At 42.6% G+C, this 17985-nt stretch overlaps 1 protein-coding gene across 2 annotated transcripts in view; it reads left to right on the forward strand.

Annotated features, from left to right (window-relative positions):
- Window positions 1-17985, forward strand: part of TNN (tenascin N) — a 131768-nt gene that overhangs the window by 17179 nt on the left and 96604 nt on the right. For both annotated transcript variants that reach the window (XM_030207587.1, XM_030207588.1), the window contains exons 2-4: window positions 3121-3166; window positions 14445-14669; window positions 16006-16202. The gene's annotated coding sequence lies outside the window, so the exon portion shown is untranslated. The remainder of the gene's footprint in view (window positions 1-3120; window positions 3167-14444; window positions 14670-16005; window positions 16203-17985) is intronic.

A 17985-nucleotide genomic window follows, 5' to 3' on the forward strand; every position in this document is an offset into this window, starting at 1 on the left:
ACATCAGTGGTATTCACTCCTCATTTCTCGAGGGCCATTAATGGACCTGGATTTCAGGATATCCCTACCGAATATGCATGAGAGAGAGTAGCATATAGTAGGCATGCACATCACTCTCATGCAATAGTCATTAGGGGTATCCTGAAAACCTGGCCCATTTGTGGCCTTTGAGGGCCGGGAGTGAATACCAAGGTCCTACACTGCAAAGCCAGCCACATAGGGTTCTTGTGACCTTCCTCATGAGATGGACTGAATTAGTCCCGAAGAAGCATTTTTTTTGCATTTGATTATATTATATATCAGCAGATCAAAGGTACTTTCAGAGAAGCCATTGTGGCTTCAGACCTTGCCAACATATATACAGGCTTATTTGAGGAGGTACAGCTACAGCCTCACCCCTATGATTTATAACTTTCCTTTTGGATATGTTACTTAGATGAGGTTTTTATGTTATGGGAAGATTATATGGTCACCTTGAACAAGATCAGAAGCAGAAAATCCCACTCCTGAGTACTGTAGTATTTGCAATGCCAGCAGTTTAACAGTCTGCAGAGCAGTAGGAGGCAGAAGGACTGACTCCTGGTTTGTGTTTAATCTGAAATAGGATGAAGAAGCAGTAACACAGAGAGGGGGGAACAGATGTGAAACAGGAGTGTGGGATGGGTTGGACAGATGCAAGTTGAGGAGTGGGAGATGGAAGAGGTAGATGTTGAAGGAGATAGGTGGGGGAGATGTAGAGGGATAGATACTGTGAAAGGGAAGAGAGGGAGAGACAGGGGTTATAAATGCTAAGAAAAGGGCAGAGGCAGAGGGAATGAATGCTGTAGATGGAGACAGGGTCTGATAGAGAAAGGGAGAGGCAGAGGAAAGGACAGATCAAATAAGAAAAATAGGCAGGGGAATGGATGCCAGGAAAGGGGGTGGATTGTTAGATGCTGAGGAAGGGAGAGAAAAACAGGAGGGAAGAAATGGTAATGGAGGGATATCAGGGACTCTCACAGATGTGGAACTCAGGAACTGGGTGGGAGAACAGAAGAGCACAGCCTCTAAGATTGATTTGGAATTTGGAACGCAGTAGGGATAGGGCTTGGGTGAGGATTAGGTAGGATGGGAGAGAGAGGAATCTGGGGTTAGGAGGAGAGGGGGAGTAAATAATTGGGTAGGAGGCATGAATAGGAGTGTGTTAGATAGGCTGTGTATGTGTGTGTGTGTGTGTGTGGGGGGGGGGGGGGTAGGGGGTATGAAACTGGATGAGAAAAAACTGTGAAGGACCTGTAAGGGCTATGGAAGGGTTGGAAAGCATTAGAAATGGAAAGAGGGCTGTGGAGGATGGGTTCCCTTTAGAGGGGAGTAGGAGAGAACCACAGAAGTGACAATGAGAAATGGAAAGCTGGTTGAACAGGACGAGAGAAGAAGCAGAAATTAGAAAAGAAATCCTAGAAAATGACTTAGGTAAAGATTGTCAAAGTAAAATGATCAGTCAACAACAGCCCACAAAAATATTTGCAGTGCTGACTTTTCATAGGTAGGGATGATGCAGTTTGAGTTGTTGGTTTTGGTATGGTATGGTAGACTTCTGAGTTCATGCAGGGCTTTGTGTTACTTCACACAATGACAACAGAGGGAGTTTGTTTTGCTGTTACTGATGTGGCACCAGAATTTGAATAGAATTTTTTTGTTGTAATGTTTGGGTCGCTGACAATTGGTCTAATTACAGTTTGCCTAATGGATAATTGGTTTAAAATACACAATGGCTAATGGGTCAGTTGGTCTTAAAGACAATTGGTCTAATGGCTCAATTGGTCTAAATAAAAGAGGAGACAGGATACTGGTGCAAAAACCAGTGGAGTCAATATTCAGCCGTTGGTCTGAGCATTTTGCTCACTGCCGATGGCATTATTCCCGGATATTCAAATTTAGGACCTGTGTGAGCTTTGGCTTTAAATATCTGGGCATTTTAAAGCTGGCTAACACATAGCTGCTTAAGTCGATATACATTACTTAAGCGGCCATGGGTTACTGCATGAAATGTCCTGATACCGTTTTTTTAATAAGGTACCTGTGTACATCGCAACCATGGTCTTGCTCCTTCCATACTACACCTCCAGGAACATCTACATGTATACCATGTAAAAGTAGGTGCTCTTTCTGTGAGCCTACTTTTTAAGCATGTATACCCCTGCACAATGTGAGTCATTTTTCATGCTTTACTAGTGGAAAATATGTCATAAAATGACCCCATTGTTTCTGAATATTACTCCACACCCCTGTAAATGTCTGAATGGGTCACAGGTTGAATTAGTGGCAAACTACATTTTTGCCCAGTCCTCTCAAGGCATATTGGACTGCCTCTGTTCTGATTTGTCAGCTGCTAGATCCCTATGGACTGGTTTAACTGATCCTGTCATACTGAATGGCTCCCTGTTTGTTTGGAAATACCATTTTTACAGATGAAACAATATTACATTTCTTCACTTGCTTTCTTTTTGGGTCTGGCAGCTGCCTCCTGCTTCTTTGATCTTCCAGCTCAATGAGCACTGGCCTCTGCTGAGCCTTTGGTACTGTAAGTCTTCATGCCCCATTACCCAAAGTCTCCCCCATCCTCCTTTTATTTATCCCTGTTGTTTCAATGCCTTTAAAAAAAACAAACAAACCAGCTGTTATATCTTTTTCTGTCATGTGAACATCTGTTGGAGACCAGCTCCCCAATGTGTCCATAAAAGGGTATTTGTATGAGGAACTGATCATTAGACTTCTTAACTGTAAGACCTGACCTTCACGATCATGGCAGCAATTAGTTACTTATTTGCTTGCCTGAGGACTTTAGAGATTGAGATTCTATCTTGACATTTTATTTTCATTAACTTGCTCAGATGTGGAAATAGCTCAGTACCTGTTGTTGCTGTTGCTCCACATCGGTCCTTTTTGGCAAAAGGAACACAGAATGTTAACCACTGAGCTGCCAGCCTGAAGGGTTCTTTATAACAGGAACTCTTCAAGAGAAGGCTTTAGCCTGTTCTTACTCTAGTTGTACAATATTACTAAGTGTTTCCAAACTGTAACTCTTCATTTTGATCGTATGTTTAACCAGGAAATATTGTTTCTGTAACTTTTCTGCAGATTTTCCATGGGAAACAGCAGCATGGATGAATTTTCTCTGTATTTTGTAAGTACATATTTGTTACTGAAACCCACAAATTATAACTGGCGGCCGTAATGCTTTTCCTACAAATTTCCATGAGACGTCTTAAAGTACTTGGAAACAGCAGCAAGCAGAAACTGCTGTGACTTTTAGGGTACCTGAATACCAAACTTTTTAACTGCAGGCCTGCCAAATGACATATCAAGCCTCAGTGGCTTAGGAGTGAGGTCCATTATTGTCATGGTATGTGCAAAGCTAACCCATTGAGAGGAATGAAGTATATTGACACTACTCAAATATCAGATGAGGCTCCAGTTCAATTCACTTTTAGACTTGGCAATGAATTTCTTCCTTGTTGAGTTCACAGTCCATCCACCTCATTCTGGTGCAACCTTCTCACTCCCTTTCTCTAGTCCATCCCTTCCCACCCGGGTGCAGCCTGGCTTCTCCTGTCTCACTTTCAGTCCTTTTCCATCTACCTCTGAATTTTCTCCTCCCCTCTCCTCCCCATCTCATTCAGAAGCAGTCATCTCATCTTTTCCCCTCATCCCCCTGTCCTCTTTCACCCAAGTTGCTCCCTCCCAAGCCCCAGATGGGGCCCAAGAGACCACCTTCATCCTCCCCAGAGTCTTGATCAGGTGCCATAAATAATGGCACTGCTAATTTCTTGGATCAAAGATGCTCTGTCTTCTGCAAATATTCATTTGCTTTATGCAGGTTGAGTTCCAAAACCCTCTGTGATCTGTTTGGTTAGTTATCAACTAGCTGTTTGATTAGTTTTAGTTTATAAGAATCACACATGTCTGTACTAATCTTGAATCACTGTTCTCTATTCAGTTCTTGTACAAATAATGATAGAAAATGGGAGATCAGCTGTGTTTTTTCAGTGAGACTAGGGCAGAAGGAAATGTATCACTTCTGCAATAAGAGTGGATGATGGGTAGCAAAATCTAAGCAACAAAGGAGAGGAAAATCCAAGGCGCAGTAAACAAAACCAAACAACAAAACACAATGGGCCTCCTAGAGTGCGTTTGTAGCCAAACTTGAATGAGGGACCTGACACTGGCCATGTTTTATCAGAATGCCTGCAGCAGGGGTCATCAATCTCAGTAACACAGTCAGGGTGGTCTCCTCTATTCTTTCTGTGTCAGCAGGCAATACACACAAAAACGTGAGAGCGATGTAGCCCATCTTTTCAAAATGTTGAAAAAACACTGCCAAGGCTTAATAGCCTGAAATGGAGAGTTTTTCTGTCACAGAGGACACCACCCCAACTAGACTATGTTGCTGAGATTGATGACCCCTGACTCAGGCGATCTGCTGAAACATGGTCTGTGTCGGGGACCTCATTAAAATTTGTGTAGCTACATATAATCATCATCCATAAACCCAATCAGCACTTCAAATGCTGAAGAATGTTGATGCTAACTTGATTTATCTGAAGGGAATTTTATGAGAGCACTTAAAAATGTGAGTAGTGTGCTTATTTTATGTTTATTTTATTATGCACTTAGAAGCAGACCTAGTAGTGTGACAATTTAAGCACTAATTTACACCAGCTCTGAGGCAACTGTAATAGAGATATACACAGCTGAAAAGCTTTCTGTTCTTTTCTGGATTGTTCAGAATTTTTCCTAATATTCCGGTACTTTTTCAGTTCATTTCACACATTTGTTTTAAGTATATGCTTCCTTTTTTCTATGAATCCCCTTTATTAGGTTTTAAACATAAATACAAATGCAAATGATCACCAAAGAAAACTGAAGAAAGAAAAGAGAACAACTCCCTCCCCTCCGTCCCCTTCCAACAATTAACCATAAGTCCTAGAAAGAAGTTACTGAATCTTATAACACAAGAAAAGTAAAAATACTAGGAGAGTGGTGCCCAGCTCCAAATATCAACATTGGAGCACATTTAAAAGTCCACTATGGAATCTTAACTGTCAAAGAATCCAAAAATGGAGTCCACACTTTAAAAAAGGACTCAATCTTCTTACAAGTGGTTCCCAGAATTGATAAACGTTCCATGCGGAGCAGGTGATGCATTTGGTTCCTTCAAAGTGACAAGGATGGAGGTTCAGAGCGGATCTACTGCAGCAAAATGCAATGTTTCACCATCAAGCAGGATTTCTGCACAAATAACACCTGCTCCTCACTAGGCAACTCGAGATCATCATCCAGGTCCAGTAAACTTAACTTTTGGGATGAATTCTTCCTTTTTAAAGGCCCTTTTACTAAGTTGCGGTAAGTACTAACGTGTGCTTACTGCAGGTTAAAAAGCCTAGTTCGGGGATTGGCTCACTCTTTCCATATGCTAAAAAAAAAAAAGAAAATAATTTTTAGTGCTGGGGGCCTGTTTTGGGGTGGAGAGTAAATGTGCTCAGCTGCATTGCTGCACACTAACCAATTAGCGCGTGGTTAGCATAGGAGCCCTTACCGCCTAGTAAATAGGTGTCAGTAAGGGCTCCCATGCTAATGGCCATGCGCTAATTGTAAAATTAGCGTGTGGTCATTAATGGAGTAAATAGAAAATGCAGCCATTTTACAATCGTGTGGGAAACCCATGCGCTAGTAATAGTGCAGACCACAGCTTAGTAAAAGGGCTTCTATGTGTGTTAGGTGCTTGTAACATGTGCAAATCAATTGTAAATATGTTAATTCATTGCTTTACATATGCACATTTAAGTCTGTGCAAACTAGCCCCCCTGTTCACTAAGCCACACTAGCGGGCTGCTCTTGTGTGGCAACACTGACACAGCCCATTCTAAGTGAATGGGCTGTGTTGGTGCTAGCACAGCTTAGTAAACAGGGTGGTAAAATTATTATGCGCCTAAACAAACTGAATGCACATCCTTAGAATGTAAAATATGTGCATAATCTATGCGTACATTTTTAAAAGTACGGGTCATGCATTTGATATACCTCCTTTCTGTGGTATAACCAAAGTGGTACCTGGGCAATTGAGGGTTAAGTTATTTTTATTTTTTTTGTTTATGTAGTTTCACAATATACACCCAAGTATCTAACTTGCAAAGCAAAACAGGAAGAAAAAAATACATCATTCTATTGAGAAACTGAACCGCGTTAGGAAATTAAAACTGATCATCTTTCCATTATCACAGTCCACAAAATCAGAGGGCTAAGCTACATCATGGGAGAGTACAGATACATATCAAAACATTATGAAAAAAGAAAGAAAACACTCATTTACTAAGCTTGATTATTAATTAAAGCAGGCATTTAGAACAGTTCTGTAGAGGTAGAAGCTCATTGACCTCCATCAGGAGCTGAAATTGTGGGAGATTTTTTGCTCAAAAAGAAAGTCAGTTGTGCTGGTTCAAAAAACATATACATTCAAAGAACGAATGATTCATTTACAAAGAAACTTTAAATTAAACTGAGCACCCAACTGAACAACACGCTGGGTGCTCAGTGTCAAAAATTGTCTTCTCCAAGCTTGTGTGGCACGAGCCACAACTGGATAAACCCACTATTTAACATTACAAAATAATTCCTGGCTATGTCTAGAAAATCTCCTCAAAGCCAAATCTCTATCTGAAGGCTCTGCAAAAACTATTATCAAGGTGGCAAGTTTTATAGTCACATTCAATTGTCCAAGGTTAGAAACAGGACTTTACAATTACTTGTCTTCTTGCTCTTCTTGCATTGTCACAGATGGATGGAATATAATAAGCTTTTAATATAGATGGTAACGTTGTTAGTTTTAAAATCTCCTTTAAATAATGCTCCAACATTCCCTTCAGGGAAACTCCAGTTTGCTTTGGAAAATTAATAAATCTAAAATTTCTTAGTCTAGATTCCAGTTTCTGTGAATCAAAGTATTATCCTTTGAAATAGCAAAACCAGAGCTTCCTATTTAGATAATCTGAGATCAAAGTTGCTGACAATTTAGTTACTGACTCAGAGGTTTTTTTGCAATTGAACATTATGAACTTGAAATTGTTCCAGTACAGAGCTTTTTAAAAAATTATCTATAACCAGCCAAAGTATCTCTAAAGTGTTTAGTTGCATTTTTTGCAGAAAAATAACTGAAATCTGTTGTTGCTGGGAAGTCAGTTCACTTTAGCTGGACATTTCCACTATCCTCCATCCTCCTGTGTTACTACCTGGGAGCTTTTTTCCAACTATGGAGTACTCAACACTGCCACCTCCTCCTGAGTCATCTAACAAACCTTCCCATTACTGCCCGCAAGTGCACTTTTTCTGGGCTCAGAGTAACTTCAAGGGTCTGGAAAGACTCTGCCACTCCTTGCTGTGGAGAAACTTCCAGCAGCTAGCAATTTGGAAGAGTAACTGAGTCTGAGTCGTTCAAGTGGCCCACATACCAGGGGAGGAGGGGGCACATCCTTCACATTTCTGAAGCAACCTTTTCTCTTCTCCATAGCTACAATAAGGTAAAAAAAAATGCAATCTCAGCAGTCAGGACTTCTATCTGCCATTTTGCTCTGCCTCCCAATGGAGAGTTAAGTGACTTGCTCAGAGTCACAAGGTGCGGTAGTGGGAATTGAATCTGATTTCCCTTGGTTCTCAACCCACTACATTAGCCACATGTACATCACAAATTTGCCCCAGTCCACCCCGGGAGCACCTAAGTATTACACACACATATGTACACATATCTGCACCTATTCAGCCATGCAGTTTTACAAAAGTTCTTTTTCTGCTTGTAACATAGTAACATAGTAGATGTCAGCAGATAAAGACCTGTATGGTCCATCCAGTCTGCCCAACACGATAAACTCATTACATATGGTATGTATACCTGCTCTTAATTTATCCTTGCCATTTTTAGGGCATAGACCATAGAAGTCTGACCTTGTTCTAAAATTTCTGAAGTTGTTGTCAAAGCCTCCAAAAAGCTCCACTCCTGCCCATCCAAATCTAATTCAGCCTCCATCAGGGCACAGACCATAGAAGTCAGCCCAGCACTGGCTTTCCTACCTAATCTCCCCTAATCTTCTTTGGTTCTGATCTTTCTAAACTGGACTCCTTTGTGTTTGTCCCACGCATTTTTGAATTCCGTTACCATTTGCATCTCCACCATCTCCCTCAGGAGAACATTCCAGGCATCTACCACCTCTCAGTGAAAAAATACTTCCTGACATTATTCTTGAGTCTGCTCCCTTTCAACTTCAGTTCATGCCCTCTAGTTCTACCACCTTCCCGTCTCTGGAAAAAGTTTGTTTGCAAATTAATACCTTTCAAATATTTGAATATCTGTATCATATCACCCCTGTTTCCTCTTTCCTCCCGGGTATACATGTTTAGGTCAGCAAATCCCTCCATGTACGTCTTGCTACGTAAACCCCCTACTATTTTTTTGATTTCCTCTGAACTGTTTCAAGTCTTTTTACATTCTTAGCAAGATAAGGGCTCCAAAATTGAACACAATACTCCAAGTGAGGCCTCACCAACAACTTGTACAGGGGCATCAACACCTCTTTTCTTCTGCTGGTTATACCCCTTTCTACGCAACCTAGCATCTTTCTGGCCACAGCCACTGCTTTGTTGCACTGTTTCGTCACCTTGAGATTTTCAGACACCATCACCCCAAGTTTCATTTCCTGAGCCAAGCTTACCAATCTCTCCCTTCCTATCTGGCAGTGGCATAGGAAGGGGGGGCGGTCCACCCCGGGTGCACGCGCTGGGGGGGGGGGGGGTGTCGGCTCGCTGGTTCCCTGCTCTTTCTGCCCCGGAATAGGTTACTTCCTGTTCCGGGGCAGAGAAAGCAGGGAAGCAGCAGAGCCAACGCAGCTCCCAGTGACGTGCACTGGGGGCGGATCGGCCCTCCCGCCTGCCCCACGCTGAAAGGTAGGGTGCGTTTCGGGGGGGGGGAGCGCTCCGGAGGGGGGGCACCGTGCCCTGCACCCGGGGGGGGGGGGGGGGTGCGCAGCGGCGACCTGCCCCGGGTGTCAGGCACCCTCACTACGGCACTGCTATCTGGTACATCTCTTTTGTAAATAAGGCTCCTTAGTGTCATTCTTCTTTGACTTTGATAGTTTGACAAATTCTCAGGCATGTTTTGCTTGTGCTGTTATCAGGGGCAGCAACATAGATTTGGGAACTTTAGTTTTATCATAGCATAAAAGCAGCAAAGATCTTATTTGTTCATCTGAAAAACTACTATGCATGCAAGGGCTCTCTCTAGCACTACTCAAAGGCAGAGACATTGTCAACAACATTAGAGCCACTTTCCTTTAAAATGCTGCAGGTTGTGACAAATAAGCAGTACTTTCACCAAAAGACTACAGTGGTGAATTTCACCACAGCATATTCTTATTGAGGCCTAGTAGTTCCTTTACCTTTTTTTAATTTCCTGCTCATTCAGAATGAGGGATTGGATTCTGGTGTTACGACTCATTATTTGCAACTACCTGAGGATTTCCCCTCCTATTTCATGGACCTGTCCTCCCACTTTTTTCCTTGTCTGGTCATTGAGATAGGGCGCTTTGGTGCTCATTTCAGATTCCTGGGTTCAAACTCCAGCCATTTAGGTGCCCCAAGAGCAGGTGGTAGGCACCTGTTCTATAACAGAAACCTACGGTACCTGGGTTCTGTTATAGAATACTAGTGTAACCTCGTATCAGTGCGCCTAACATTTAAAGCACTTGAACTTACACCAACCACAGAGCTGGCTTAAGTGTGGGTGCCTAAATGTGGCAGGAATGTGCCTAACTTACAGTATCCTGTAAGTTACCCATGTAAGTCCTACCCATGTTCTGCCTCTGTGTACGCTCCCTTTGCAAATACACACTATGACACTCATTTTTGAAGCATATGGATGTCTTAAAAGGCCAAAATGGACGTCCATGTATTTCAGATGTCCAAATTCTGATTTTACAAAGGCAGAATAGGACCATCGAAAACTGCAGTACATCCAAATAGCAGTGTGTGTGTGTGTGTGTGTGTGTGTGGGGGGGGGGGGTTCTGGATGTGTTTAGGGTGGGACCAGAGAGGTCCTGAAATCTTGACATCCAACCGCAATTACCAAAGGGGAAGAAACATTCATGTCTAAAAAGAAGGACATCCTTATTTAGACCTGTTTCAGGAATGTCCAGGTTATGTTTTATTAATGTATAGCCTGCCTTTATCTAAGGTGGGTTACAACATAGCATACATATCTAAAACAAACTACAGAAATAAAAACATCCAGTAGGGCTCATACAAGGCAGCGCATATCATAAGCTTGACCCAACAGATACTATTTTAATATTGGTTTGAAGGAGGCAACATTTTTGTTATAATTTTACAGGTTACAGAAAGGTGCTCTGATTGAGCAGCTGTCCTGAAGCCCCTCCCCAACTCCCCCTTCATTATCTCCTCAGACCCTTGCTGAATTCTTTCACAACAAGGTTCAAAAGATAAACCTTGAATTCTCTACCTCGACACCTCTCCCTCCACTAGTCCGTTCCCCTCTCTCTCCTTCCCCTCATTCCTTTTCCTCCTTTCCTGAAGTTACTATAGAGGAAACTACACTTCTCCTTTCTTCCTCAAAATGTACCACCTGTTCCTCTGATCCCATTCCCACCCACCTTCTTAATGCCATCTCACCTGCTCTTATTCCGTTTATCTGTCACATTCTCAACCTCTCACTTTCCACTGCAACTGTCCCTACTGCCTACTGCTGTGGACACACCTCTCCTTAAGAAGCCTTCACTCGACCCTACTTGTCCCTCTAATTACCGACCCATCTCCCTCCTCCCTTTTCTCTCCAAATTACTTGAGTGTGCTGTTCACCACTGCTGCCTTGATTTTCTCTCCTCACATGCTATTCTTGACCCACTACAATCTGGTTTTCGCCCTCTCCACTCAACCGAAACTGCGCTTACTAAAGTCTCCAATGACCTGTTATTGGCTAAATCCAGAGGTCTCTATTCCATCCTCATTCTTCTTGATCTTTCCGCTGCTTTTGACACTGTCGATCACAGCATACTTCTCGTTACCCTGTCCTCACTTGGATTCCAGGACTCTGTCCTTTCCTGGTTCTCTTCCTACCTCTCCCTCCACACCTTTAGTGTTCACTCTGGTGGATCCTCTTCTACTTCTATCCCTCTGCCTGTTGGTGTACCTCAGGGTTCTGTTCTTGGTCCCCTCCTCTTTTCTATCTACACTTCTTCCCTTGGTTCATTAATCTCATCCCATGGCTTTTCCTACCATCTCTATGCTGACGACTCCCAAATCTACCTTTCTACCCCTGATATCTCACCTTGCATCCAAACCAAAGTTTCAGCGTGCTTGTCTGACATTGCTGTCTGGATGTCTCAATGCCACCTGAAATTAAACATGACCAAAACCGAGCTTCTCATTTTTCCCCCCAAACCCACCTCCCCGCTCCCCCTGTTTTCTATTTCTGTTGATGGCTCTCTCATTCTCCCTGTCTCCTCAGCTCAAAACCTTGGGGTTATCTTTGACTCTTCGCTCTCCTTCTCTGCTCATATCCAGCAGACCGCCAAGACCTGTCATTTCTTTCTTTACAACATCCGTAAAATCCGCCCCTTTCTCTCTGAGCACTCTACCAAAACCCTCATCCACACCCTTGTCACCTCTTGTTTAGACTACTGCAATCTGCTTCTTGCTGGCCTCCCACTTAGTCACCTCTCTCCTCTCCAATCGGTTCAAAACTCTGCTGCCCGTCTCGTCTTCCGCCAGGGTCGCTTTACTCATACTACCCCTCTCCTCAAGTCGCTTCACTAGCTCCCTATCCGTTTTCGCATCCTGTTCAAACTTCTTCTACTAACCTATAAATGTACTCACTCTGCTGCTCCCCAGTATCTCTCCACACTCGTCCTTCCCTACACCCCTTCCCGTGCACTCCGCTCCATGGATAAATCCTTCTTATCTGTTCCCTTCTCCACTACTGCCAACTCCAGACTTCGCGCCTTCTGTCTCGCTGCACCCTACGCCTGGAATAAACTTCCTGAGCCCCTACATCTTGCCCCATCCTTGGCCACCTTTAAATCTAGACTGAAAGCCCACCTATTTAACATTGCTTTCGACTCGTAACCACTTGTAACCACTCGCCTCCACCTACCCTCCTCTCCTCCTTCCTGTACACATTAATTGATTTGATTTGCTTACTTTTTTTTTTGTCTATTAGATTGTAAGCTGTTTGAGCAGGGACTATCTTTCTTCTATGTTTGTGCAGCGCTGCGTATGCCTTGTAGCGCTATAGAAATGCTAAATAGTAGTAGTAGTAGTAGTAGTAATGTCCACCGAAGGGATTAAGACATAACATCTCCATAATTCTCCAGTGGTTGCTGTCTCCGTCTCTCTCCACTGAAAGTGAAACTGGCAGTGGTCTAGCGGGGGCGGCTTCCACCCGGGGCGGATCGCCGCTGCACCCCCCCCCGGGTGCAGACCAACACGACACCCCCCACCGGCATGGACCCCCCTGGCATAGCGCCACCCCGACATGGTCCCCACCTGCCTACGAGCTCCATCCATCTGCAGTGCTGCTGTAAAGAAGAAATCGCTTCGTCGGCCCTTCCCTCACTCACTGTCTCTCGCCCTCTGACGTAACTTCCTATTTCCTCAAGGGCGGGAGACAGTGAGTGAGGGAAGGGCCGGCAAAGCGATTTCTTCTTTATAGCAGCGCTGCAGATGGATGGAGCTCGTAGGCAGGTGGGGACCGTGTCGGGGGGGGGGGAGGCGCTGCACCGGGGGGGGGGGGGGTGGACGGATGCACCCCCCCACCCGTTGACACCCGGGGTGGAACGCCCCCACCGCCCCGCCCTTGTTACGCCACTGGAAACTGGAAGGGGATACCAGGCTCTATGACAGCTTCAGGTATTACGGGCATTCTTAACAGACCAGGAATCAGGTCTGAGCCAGAGTTTGGTGGTTAGTGCAGTGAACTTTAAACCAAAGTTCCCACTTCAATTTTTTGTTGTTGATTGTGAGCTCTCTAGGGACAGAAAAATACCCACTGTATCTAAATGTACAAGCCACCTGCAAACCTGAAGGCTATTGGTGTACATTCAGGTACAATAGGTATTTTTCAGTTCCTGGATGGCTAACAATTACAAAAACAAAGAGTTAAAGTGGGACTTCAACTTGGGTCCCCTGGGTTACAGACCACTGCACTAATCACTAGGCTATCCCTCTGCTCTATAAGGATGTCTGTGTGGCCAGTTTCTAAGAAGGCTGCTATACTGACATACTGTATATGTTCCTTGTTCCCCCCCCGCCCCAATTCAAAATTTGGAGGTTTTAGTTTGTAAAATGGATGTTCATGCTGGATGTTTCAGCTTATGAATGTCCATCGCATGTGTTTTCAAACAGGCTATATCCTGTTCAAAAATACTTGTGAGATGATGTCCATTTGGGATGATCTAACTTGGATGTCCCTATTCTGATTTGGCCGCCCTTTCGAAAATGCCTCTCCACATAAGTTAAGTGTATTTTCAGAATAATGCCTGGGTGTCCTGCTAGTACTTATGCATAAATACATGCTAGTATTCTAAACATTTACACGTGTAATGCATATGTAAGTATGGGTGCCTAGTTTACAGAAGTGCCCTTCAAGTGATCAGTTCTTCATACCTAGATAATGCATCAGATCCATACCTGGGCCCATATCCTAGAGACAATCAGAGGATGTTGAAGAGTTGTCTAGGCTGGAGAGACATTCATCTTTACATTTGTTTTCTAGACAGTGGTTGAAACAAGATCAAGGTAGTGAGAGATGATGACTTCAAGGTGATTATGAAAATGTACTTTCTTTATCTGTATACCTAATCCATTCTGTCTCCTTCACCTTAAATATGTATTTCTCTTCTGGAATTGGTGATCACCATTACGGAAAAATGTAAGCCACATTGAGCCTGCAAATAGGTGGGAAAATGTGGGGTACAAATGCTACAAACAAACAAACAAATAAATCTGGTGCTTTAGCTCTTGCTGCACCTGTCAGTAAGTAAGGGGTGCTCTTGGCTTTAGGGGCAAGAAGGGCAGCAGCTTCATCCTTTATGATCTGATAGAGAGGTGTGTGCTAGCTGAAGGACCCAGATGGATTTCATTTTGAAGTCTCCATGTATTATTTTACCAGCAAACATTTGCACCGGCAAAGCATGCAGATTAAAGCGAAGGCTGCCATGGGATTTTCAAAGGGAAACACCACAGGGAGACCCATGGGTACAAGATGTCTGCATGTCTACAAGCACTGTGGACCCTCTGAAAGCTGCTTTTATTTTGGCATTAGCTGCTGTGAATTGTTGGTGCTTTACTGTTGTGCTCAGTGTAATTTGTATTCTATGATTTGTTTTCCTGACCCGCCTCTGCAGTACTTTTGCTAGGAAGCAGTGAAGGGAGTGGAAACATCATTAATGCTATTGAGAAGATTAACTCAAGAGGTAGAACATCATCATCATCTGCAACAGGGATCTGCAGTGAACCCCAGGACCTGTGGAACTTCCCAAGAGGAGCATGAGGAAGATTTTGGAAGGCAGCACGAATGCAACAGTGCTACACAAGCAAAATATGGCAAGATAGTCAAAGCCATTTTTCAGGTAGCATCACCTGCTACTCAAATAAGTGACATTGGCCTGGACCATCCCTTGGTTTGCAGTGGCATTATCCAGATAATGTTGCTGAAAATTAATGCAGACCGTCCTGGAGCTAGTTGGATAGCACTGGAGCAATGTGGGTGGAATGATGGCCATCTCCAGGGTTATCTGGTTAATGGCAATATTCAGTCTGCTAACCGAATAATTATCCAGATAAAGCTAGGTCAGTAACAAATCTGGTTAGGTATCTGGATAGCAGGCTGACTATTGCCGATGTCTAGACAGTGCCAATGATTACCACTGAATCTATATATTCAGTACTGGCTGCTATCCAGATACTGGTGCTGAATTTTTGGATTCAATTCAGCTACAGTGGCTGGCATTTAAAAAAACCTGACTACCCTGGCTGAATATTGACCTGATAATTATTTTCCTTGTCCAAGTAACAATAGGTTCAAGAACCTTTGTGGCACAACCAACAATTCCTTTCTTAAATAAAAGAAAGCCAAGACATCCTTGTTTTTAAGTAGTATTCCTTCAGACTCCAATAAGCTTCCACTATACATCCAGGACATCTGGCACACTATCCCCTCACCTGGCTGTACTCCCTGGTTCTTTAACTCAAGAGACCTTTCCTGGGTCATAATCTGTTACCGCCTGAACATTGTTTTTGCCATACCCCTGTAAATGATTCTGGTTTGCATTCAGGGCAGTCTGGAGATAGCAATTTCCTATTCAAAAGTTATTTCCTTCTGTATAGTCTTCTTGGTGATGTGAAAGTGAATGACTTTCAAATGCGTTGAGGAAAATTTTGTGAAATATGTAGTGGGAGAAAGAAAATGTGTTAAATATGTATATGTGTCTTGGGTAGGGGGCTGAAGATGTATGGGGGTAAAGTGTTATTCCTATCTTTCTAAAATGCAATAAATTACTACCAAACTGCAGCTCTAAACATTTTAAACTGAATAACTTCTGAAGTCTTTGTCCTTAACTAAGCAGTGATTTCTTTAACTTTTACCATTACAGTCTAAAAGCCCTGTATTACATGTATATATGTGTATGAAATTATGTGTGCATAGATACTTTTATCTACAGTATCTTGGTATGTATAGGTATAAACACATACTTGTTTATATCTGTATATACTGTATATATATATATATATATTTTGTGTACAGATGCAGAGAATATTTTTAGATTCTTCTGAAACAAAAGTTGTGTCTGATATTTTTAGCAATGGGCAAAGTGCAAGTGAAAGGGGGAGGAAAACTGAGGCTTTTTCCAAATAGAAAAGGCAGGAATTTTTCATCATCTTTCAAGTTATTTTCATTCCTTTTAGAGAGCAAAGAGGGAACACCCAGATGTCTCCATTGGTTCCTGTTGCCTGATCCAGAGGAAATTTAAGCTCCCCGAGGGACAGGAAATGGACAGAGGTGAAGCAGAATAATCCATGTCCACATGCTCTGTGGATGCTTGCAAACAGGTGACAACAGCCTTCTTCCCAGCTAAGAAGAAAGGATAGGTCATACCTCGGAGGTAAGAAGAGATATCCACTTACACTTTAAATATACTGAGAAAGAGAGAGAGAGGTCAGAACTAGAGACACATTAACAGACCAATCAATGTACCATTAGTAAGAGAACATTAATGAAAAAATGAGATTTATTTAGTTTGTTTTAGGTATTTATGCTTTTCTTTCTCTATATTTCTGATTTCCATCATTATTACATTTTGTAGCGTGTCAAACAATGTAGAAGATATTTAGATAGGTAGATATTTGGCTTATTTTTCAGCAAAGATCCATTAATCCATGTAGTAAGTATATTAGGTGTTGCATAATGTAATATTATAATATGAGATTATAAGCATAGACTGCAAAGAAAACAATGTATTGGAGTGCATAAATATCTAGAAGCTGCTGAATTTCAGATGATTTGTGGTTTCTGTTGTGCGTTCTTTCAATGTATATGAAATCAGTAAGCATTTGATTCCAAATGAGCAGAACAAACTTGATCCCACCTAATTTACTCTCAGATTTAAGAATGCTCAGTAACCAAGGTTAACGGGAAAAACAGATTGCATGCTCTACAGTGCTGTTTTTAGATGTCCATTTCATGTAGCATATGAGTGTGCCAGCAATGGACTAAAAATATTTTGATTTGTAGAAAAATAGCAGCTCTGCAGATCTCTAACTTGTAGCTGATCAGCGTACTCTGGGCAAGTCACTTAACCCTCCATTGCCCCTGGTACAAAATAAGTACCTGGATATAAGTAAACCGCTTTGAATGTAGTTGCAAAAACCTCAGAAAGGCGGTATATTAAGTCCCATTTCCCTTTCCCTTTAACACTTAGCATGCTGACATCAGATGTGCAGGTGTGGCACAATAATCTTAGTATCAAATCTTATTGTTTCCTGTTAGAATGCAGTTCCTTATGTTCTGTTTCACATTTCTATATGAAGAAGAGATGTACAGAGACAAGAGTAACAACATTACAAGTGATGCTCCTACCCTCCATTATTTGCTAACCTTAAATAAGTTTCTAACACTCCGTTACTGCTCAATCTATTTACAGTAGATAGGTGAGTCCATAAAAGTTAAGTCTTTATGCATTAAAGGGAATCATTTTGTGATGTGATCAAAGGTTCCAGCAACTCTTCCTTTCCATGAATTATGGCCTTTTTATCACAGAACCTGTTCCCTGTGTTACCAGAAGAACATGGCGATATCTAAGTGATGCAGGCTGCATTGTAAGATGATTGTCTTCTGTTGCACTCAAATGATTAAAACTGAAGATGAATGCTTATCATGATACTGAAAGGCTGTTCTCTGTGCAGTAGGTCTCACTACCACTGTGCTTAGAAATTAGTTTTTGCAATGAAAGGCTGATGGAAATGTTTTTCTGACATTCAAAAAGCATTTATGTGGGAAAGAGTGGCCGTTAGCTGGAGCTGATCGTGGATATTCAGTGACACTATCTGGATAGTGGCTGGATAGTCCGGGAGCAGAGTGAGGAAGAAGTCTGAAGTTATCCAGTTAGTTAATTTGAAACTTACTAGTAACATAGTAACATAGTAAATGACGGCAGAAAAAGACCTGCATGGTCCATCCAGTCTGCCCAACAAGACAAACTCATATGTGCTACTTTTTGTGTATACCCTACTTTGATTTGTACCTGTCCTCTTCAGGGCACAGACCGTATAAGTCTGTCCAGCACTATCCCCGCCTCCCAACCACCAGCCCCGCCTCCCACCACTGGCTCTGGCACAGTGGTGGGAGATTATAACTGTTACAGAACAGTGCAGTCAAATTGATTTACG

The sequence above is a fragment of the Microcaecilia unicolor genome, chromosome 6 (genome assembly GCF_901765095.1).
Source record: "Microcaecilia unicolor chromosome 6, aMicUni1.1, whole genome shotgun sequence".
NCBI lineage: Eukaryota > Metazoa > Chordata > Amphibia > Gymnophiona > Siphonopidae > Microcaecilia > Microcaecilia unicolor.